At 31.3% G+C, this 8639-nt stretch overlaps 1 pseudogene; it reads right to left on the bottom strand.

Moving 5' to 3' along the window:
* Window positions 1-5448: 5448 nt before the first annotated feature.
* Window positions 5449-8327, bottom strand: LOC107410907 (UDP-glucose iridoid glucosyltransferase-like; annotated as a pseudogene).
* Between the last annotated feature and the right edge of the window lie 312 nt (window positions 8328-8639).

Genomic DNA, 8639 nt, shown 5'->3' on the forward strand with positions numbered 1-8639 from the left:
CAAAAAAGAAACAGATGAAGTCAACCATTCTAGCTGGCCATTAAGAGTTACATATGGCAATATATTCTATCAACACGTTTCACGGGATTGCATGTTTATAGCTTTTGTAATTGTTTTATACTGTTGCTTTTTTTCTTTCCTTTTACAAACATTGAACCCTTTAGGCAATATCTTAGTCCAGCTTGAATCGGGAATCGAATCGGGTCTAACCACCCACAAGAAGGCTGTTGGCTATTGGCTAATCCCCATGCCATCTCTGCAATTTCTTTCTCGCCTAACGATGCTATGCTTCGCAAGCTTACATAGACAATTGAGTTTCGGGATTGCTTGTCTAGCCATGCAATGCAGCTACTCTCTTCTTTAAGTAAGCTAGATGAGGTTGGTTGGGCAATCTTGTGGATTGGACTAACCGGGAAGATTGGAACAAGACATTCTTATTGGATTTGTATCAAACATATTTGCTCGAGGTAATCCATTGTATTCCAAATAACAGCTGAAGAGTTCCTAATGGTGTAGGAATCAAGTACTAGTTGTGCTGCTCTTTTGAAATCTGGTGATTTGGGGAGTGGTAGATCTTTGAACTTGAGGGGATGGAGTTTTGGCACCATCTCATTTGAAATGGTATCGGCAAAACGGGAGTTAGTTAGTACTATAATCGTTCAAGGTTGAACTAATTGTATTTACTTTGTTAATCTTTGGATAATTAAGATTTAAAAATGACCTGGATGAGTTCATATAAGGCTCATTTTACCTATATATTGAGACATTTTTAGATCTAAATGCTAAATAATTTAAAACTAATAAAGGAGATCTTGGTAATAAAGTATTAGATCCACCTTATAGGAGTCAAACTTGATACATACATATGATACAACATGAGGCAGCATATATATATATATGACTTATTTAATAATTAATCTAACTGGTTTATATGAGGTTTACTTTTGCCTAGCTATATGCTAATGCACTTTTACATCTTAGTGCTAGTTGATCCAAAGACTAATAACAAGAGATCTGATTGTAAAACTATCAAATCAACTTAATATGAGATGAATTATGTATACATATGGTATAATACCTCTGGAGGGAATGTAGCCTTCAACTTTAAGGTGAAGGAGCGCAAAGCGAGCAATAAAAGTCGCAAAGCTTGTAGTTTGTAAAATGATGGTTGGGAGGTTGAGCTTAGTAGCCACGGCTTTAGTGAAATACATATGTTCATCTAAGATGATGTAGACGATTTCATCCACCTGAGATTCCATTAGATGCAGGTAAGCTTGCAGTTTTCATTGATGGTGGACAAAATATGAGTAATATGATACGATCCTAAGCAATTCAACCTAGATTTGTACACGCTAATACTTGATCGTCTAATTGATTTAGGTTCTTGTGGAATTAATGACGCCACAAAAGGGTTGTGGAATTACCTTATTGATAAGTTAAGGATTGAACTTTAATTCTCAAGTTAGAAAAGTTCAAAGGATAGTTGTTAGAGAACCAAAAAGTTTTAACTCTCATACGTATTAAATTTTACTAAAAATCAAAAGTTATTGTATTAATAAAATTGAAGCCTTTTTATAGGCAAAAATACATGCAAATAAGAAATTCATCCAAAATAATTTCCTAAACTCAAAACCCTAAATTTTAACTTATTTACTAATTTAAATTTGATTAGTCAACTCCTTTATAGTTTAGAAAGGTGACTAATTATGTAACAACTTAAGATTAAGAAACTAGTTAATTTTTCCAACCAAAAATAATTAAAAACATAATAAAATTAAAGGTTTCCCAAAATCAAAATAAGGCTAAAATAGTAAAACTTAGTGATTAAGTAACTAGGTGATCAAGTAAGACACCTAATTGGTCTAAAAAGGAAACAAGCTTATTTCTTTCTTTTCACACCAAGTTAAACAGCCACTTACATGTCACATGTCATGTCACATGTTCAAAGATACCATGTCATTAAAGTGCCACATCATCATGCTATTGAAAAATTACCAAATTGCCCCTAACATTGTTTTCTTTCAAGCTTTCATATTCGCAACCTTCAATACTCAATATTATTGGTAATTTTGATTTTTTCTTAGTAAAACTTTTGCATTCTTAATTGATAAGCACCTTCTGGATAAGACCATTCAATGCTTCTTTAAACCTCTTTGCACAGGTTCTAATAATTGGTCAAGTTGACAACTCCAATGGCTTAGGACTCCATCTTCGAGTGCTTCCATGATGATTCTCATCATAATATCTCTAGAAGAGATATCAGACTTAGATAACCCATATGGTATAGGAACAAACCTGAAATGGGGATGAGTTTTAGGGACATGAGAGTTGAAAATGGTGTGAGAAATTGTAATGGAGAAGCCTCTCGGGTAAAGGGCCCTGCTGAAGCATTGGAGTGAAATGGCTTTGATATGGTCATGGGACTAGCACCAACCTTCTACGACGTCGTTCCCTGTTAAATGTTCCATTCCTCATCTTTATTAGTTCTTCTTCAGAAAATTGGAAAGAAAAAGCTAGGAAACAGGGCTTTTGGCAAACTTGGCTTCTCTACTAATTAACAATATTTATAGGATTAAAACAATAATGAACCCGATAGAAAAGCCAAATCGTTTTAGGGAAGAAGTTTTTTGTGGTCTACCCTCAAAGTGGATATACATATATATATAATATACACATATACTTACGTTTAGCTTTTCTTCTGTCCAAACCAAACAAAATTGGTAATTTATTCACTTTTTCTGGTATAAACGCCATGGGATCGGAGGCTTCAAAAGAAAAATTGAAAAGGACATTATTTTCCTCATGAATATCGTGACAAAGAAGAATGGAAGGACAGGGGATATGTGGAGCATGTGATGGTGTTTTGATATACATATGAAATATTTGCCATTAATTTGGACGATTATTAATAGTTTTTAGTCCTTTTCGTTTTGAATATATCAAACTTTAAGATAAAAGTTAGAACATTACATGCATCCATATATGTTTGAGGCGAGTACTCTTTCGAAAATGTGAAAAAGGAAAAATAGCATTATCAAGCCTTATTTTTGTTTTTGTTTATGTTTCTTTTTTCTATATTATATATAATAATATAATTTCTCAGTAGAGATTATAAGATTGTATGAACGTTAATATAAAAGACAAAAGTGAATGCCAAAGTTTGTTGCTAGAGTCGGTCCAGCATTAAATAAAAAAAGGCAAAAACAAAGAGTCGGTCCTGACTTATATTAGATAAACGTTATCAAGGAAAACTTAAAGCAAAACCACATATTTCTGAAAAATGTTTGTTTATTGTGTGTAATTTTTAGAATATGAATGGAAGATTTTTTTTTTTTTTTTTTGGGGGAACCTTTTTCCTCCTTTATATATATATACATATATATATATATATATCTGGTAAAATGGTTCTAATTAAAGTAGAAACAAAATAATATTTTATATTACAGAATTTGGATTTCAGTGGGTGATACTAGGACCATGCCCACCTAATACTCAGCTTTTTGACTGGAATTAAATACTCTAAGCAATTTTTTCGCGTTTATAGTCGATATAATCATGTTTTTTCAGTTTTTATGGTGTTAATTAATAATTATTTTATTAGATGCAAGAGTATTAGATGCAAGAGTGATCCTTATCCTTTTCTGAATGGGGCTCAGAAGTATTAAATTAATAAGGAAATAGTCAGACAGATCTAGTGATGCGCGAAGCATTTATCTTGCCAGACCTTAAATGAAAATGCATCCACCACGTGTATCACGACTTCACAAAAGATTATAAGCTTTGTTTTTTGTTTTTATTTATTTATTTATTTATTTGTTTTTTTGTTTTTAATTTTTTGTTATTATTTTTTTGGGTACTTTTTAACATCTTAACAAGTTTCCTAGAGGTAGATAACTTTTACTACAAGAACCAACATTAGATTAATTATTGTTTAATCATATACACTAAAAAAGTTATTGATTACTTAGCAAAAGAAATTAAAGTTAGTCATTTGCTTAGAGTTATAAATTTTTCTTTAATAGTATTCTATATTATTTTCTTTTTTTAAAAAATTAGATCAATTGCACTTTTTATTTAATCTTTAACTTGTATGTTTTATAATTTAAATCCTCAATTTTCAAACATAGCGATTTATATTTTTAATTTTTAAATTTATCATTGCATATTCATCAAATCCTCAATTTTGAAGAAACAAATTAATAATGATTCTACTAATAAATTTACAATAGAATTTATGATAAATTGATAATAGTTCAAATTTATATTGTTGTTTTCTTCTTCTTGATTGACAGAATTATTATCAATTTATTTGTCTAAATTGAAAATTAAAACAATATATAATAAATTAAAAATATGGAGATCAAATTTTAAAAGTCAAAATACCAAAATGCGCTTAACCCTTTTTTGGTTTCAATCATAATAATAGTATGCATACAACAAAAATACTAAAGAATGTGACAAAATTATACATAATTGATTAAAAAATTATCATAAAATTTCGATACAAGCAATAATAAAATGTTAGCATATAATTTGATAAATACATTTGCTAAACGATTTGATGTATCTCACATTATTATTTTAATAAAACTTCCAAAAAGCAAGATTTATTGATTAATATTAATTGTACGGGATTTACTCATTAGAAATTTTTTAGGTTGTTTTATTTTGGACTTTAGTCTTCATTTTTCAACCAAAATAATGACAACCATAATATAATAAATAACATTGAGCAAATTATGAAAAAAAAATATAGGATTTCACATTCTATTTGTTTTGGTTTTGAATTGTTATCCACTTCTTAAGTGATGCATTTAATTAATAAATGCCTTTTTCTTTTGGCATGACAATACTTAATGTAGTTTCTTTTAACTAATAAAATATATGCAACTATCAAGTTTTTAGTAGAAACTACGTACCGACAAACAAGTTTGTAAATTTAAAAGAAGACAAAAAAATAAATAAAGAAATATAAAAAAACTAACGAGCAAGCATTCCTAACTGCTCCAATAGATAGCTAGCTGATCTAGGTGATTTTTTTTTATTTTTTTTATTTTTTATTTTTGGGTCATATATCATTATGTGACATGCATTTATTGCGCCACAGGTCTGCCCCGATCAATACATATATGCATATATACGTGTATATATATACATATACATATATACATATTTATCTATGCATAGATATCTATATATATATATATGGAAATTCTATAATAAGGACGGTTTGTATGAAGATCACAGTATTAATGATAATTTTTCATAGTATTAATAACCGTTTTTTAGAAAATTATCACTAATAATATGAAAAATTATCATCAATACTGTGGTCCGTATAAAAACCGTTCGCACTATAAACGAACTGTATATATATATATATTAACAAATATGCGAATGGTTTTGAAGCATAAATATGCTTTACCCAAATAATTTCACCAATTTCATTTGGAGTTTCAGAAATCTCAACCTGAAATGAAACAAACTATAGCCAGGCTAGCTGAATCGGTTATTTTTATTTTTTAATTTTGGTAAAGAGGCTAACTAAAAGCTTCATAGCACAAGGACATGATCCGAAAATCATGAATTAAGTTTCAAAAACCTTAAGATATAAGGAAAATGACCAAATAAACAACTTAAGCAACTAAAAGAACATTATCAAGTCCACAAGCTCATTCAAGAAACTGTGGGAAGAACCGCCTTTCCTTGTACAAACTTCAACTTTCTCCTTCAAATCCTTGGCCCTTTTCCTCATCTCCTTCCCTTCTTCATCCAAAATCAGTTTTCTCAAAGCTCTCTCAGTCTCTCCTCTCTCCACCTTCTCCAATTCAATACCAACCTTCCATTCATGGCTTACATGCCTTGTATTCACTCTTTGGTCACCAAAACATGGTTTGCATAGCATTTGAACACCTTCACTTATACTTTCCGAAGTTGAATTCCAACCACAATGACTCCAGAACCCTCCAATAGCTTCATGTGCCAAAACTTCCTTCTGGGGTGCCCATTTCACGACGCAACCCCTCTCTCCAACACATTCATTAAACCCTTTAGGCAATCCCTCAGTCCAATCCGAACCGGAAATTGAGCCGGGTCTGACCACCCACAGAGGCTGCTCACTGTTGGCCAACCCCAAGCCATCTCTTCAACTTCTCACCTATGGATGCTACGCTCGCGAAGCTTACATAGACAACCAAGTTCCGGGATTGCTTGTCTAGCCATGGAATGCAACTTCTATCTTCTTTGAGTAAGCTTCCTGAGGTATGTGGGGCAATCTTGTGCAAAGGACCAATAGGGAAGATTGGAGCCCAACAAAATTTTTGCTGGATTTGCCTTGAATATGGTTGTTCAAGGCAGTCTATGGTATTCCAAATGACACCCAAAGAGTTCACAATCTTGTAAGCCTCGGCCATTAATTGTACAAATCCATTGAGATCTGGTGATCTAGGGATTGGGAGGTCCTTGAACCTAAGTGGTTCAAGCTTGGGAACCATCTCTTGTGAGCGAGAATCTGAAAATTAAAACCAAAGTTCAGGTAGTGTTTTTTTTTTTTTTTTTTTGGCCCCTCAAGTGAATAATTTGCTTACTTTACAGTCTATTTGGAGCTAGGAAAATATTAAATTAAAGAAAATAAAAAAAAAAGTCTAAGAATTTTAAAATCAAACACCAAGACCATGCATCAGGGGGAAAAAAAAAAAAAAAGCCAAATAAGCAATAAGTAATTTTTCTTTTTTCTTTTATTAATATTTTTTCCTTTCTTTTTATTTCTCTTCCTCCCTATTCTAAGTAACCAAACAAAGTTCAGATCCAAAGCTTATTCCTTTTCATCTAAAGTAATTTGCTCCATCCTATTCGTGTCAAACTTCGAACATTTCCTTATGTAAAAAATTATTTTGCTTTGGGTTGATTTGGTTTTTTTTTTTTTTTTTTTTTTTTTTGGTTTTTTTTCCCCTTGCTGGGCTTGGTGTTTTTTTCTAACACAATTTAGTTTTCCTTCTGCATTTCCTTATGTAACCGAACACGAGAAAACTTTTGATTTTCTTCCTTCCAAATTTTTTCCACTCTTTTTTCCTTAAAAATTTTTCCCCTTGCATTTTCCATGTTTCAAACAAAGCCTAAATATTTGTTAGTCAAAATACATATTTGATGTGAACAAATTATAAACAAATAGATAGAAAAAAAAATGTTAATTGAATTTTAATACTTTTGAATTATAAAGTTTTGCGATTTAAATCTTTAATTTTCAATTTGTTTTATATTTGATCCAATTTACAAAATGGCCGAACATAATGGTCACCGTTCTACCTAAGAATTTGTAAGAAAAGAAATTGTGTAAACGAAATGTTGCAATTTGTTTGGCCAAATCGAAAATTTAACCAATTTGTAAAAAAATAAAAAATTAAAGGCTTAAATATTGCTAAAATCGGAAAACTTTAATAGTCTAAGATATCAAAGTGCAATTAATAATAAAAACAAAAGACCATCACCCAATGGTTTAAACTCAAACAAAGTTTAATTTGGTTATTTTAAATATGTACCTTGGAAAGGAATTTGACCTTCTCCTATAAGTTGACAGAGAGCAGACCGAGAAAGAAAAGTTGCAAAGTTATTGGTACCCAAAGTGACGCATGGAAGCTTTAGATTTGCAGCCACTGTTTGACGGAAATGCATAAGTTCATCGAAGATGATGCAGCTGAATATATTATTATGTGATTCCAATAGTTGTTGAAAACTGAGCTTGCAATTGACGTTGATGGTGGATATGATATGGATCCCGGTTGAGATTTCATGATCTGATAAGCCATCTAGTATTGGAAGAAAGCTGAATTCAGGGTGGGATTGGGGATCGGCTGAGTTGAAATTGGTGTGAGCAATTGTTATGGAGAAACCCCTGGAGTGAAGGATTTTGCCAAGCTGGAGCATAGGATTGATATGGCCTTGATATGGACATGGGACTTACACCAATGGCCATTGACCTCCACTTTGTGATTCCTTTCTCATTTCTCTTCTCTGCTTGAAGAATTAACAGTATACTACTCGCAAATTAATTGGTAGTTGTGAAGATGATGTCTTCCAAGGCCTTTTTTTGGTCCACTTTGAAAGCAATGCTAACTAGAATCACTAAGTTAGCTGCGCAATCTCAAAAAACAAATTAACAGCTATTTGTTTAACATGTGGTTGGTAGGCTTCCTTATTGTAATTTATTTAGTGCACTTGCCAGGATGTATCGACACATTAATTTTAAGCTGTGTTCGCTGATAGGAAATTAAAAATTAAAAAAAAAAGAAAAAGAAGATGAATGAAAAATTGATTGGTTTGTTTGGTAGCAAAAGGAGATGTAATAAATTTTTTACTCCATTCTACTTTTCTGTCTATACTAAAGAACAAAAGGAATTTAATATATATATATATATATATATATATTCCATCTTTTCCTTTTTATGTTACATTTAGACTTAGCCTCTCAGTCAATGAAATGTGTCCAATTACTTACGTCTCAAATTAGAATTACAAAGACCACTCATACGTTGTGTTATTGTGTGCTAATAATTTGACTCTAACTCTGTTACAATTTCAGCACACTAACATTCAAGAAATAAACTAATAAAATAAATCAAAACCACACAGAATTTACGAGG

This window comes from Ziziphus jujuba, chromosome 10 (genome assembly GCF_031755915.1).
Source record: "Ziziphus jujuba cultivar Dongzao chromosome 10, ASM3175591v1".
In the NCBI taxonomy this organism is placed as follows: Eukaryota; Viridiplantae; Streptophyta; class Magnoliopsida; order Rosales; family Rhamnaceae; genus Ziziphus; species Ziziphus jujuba.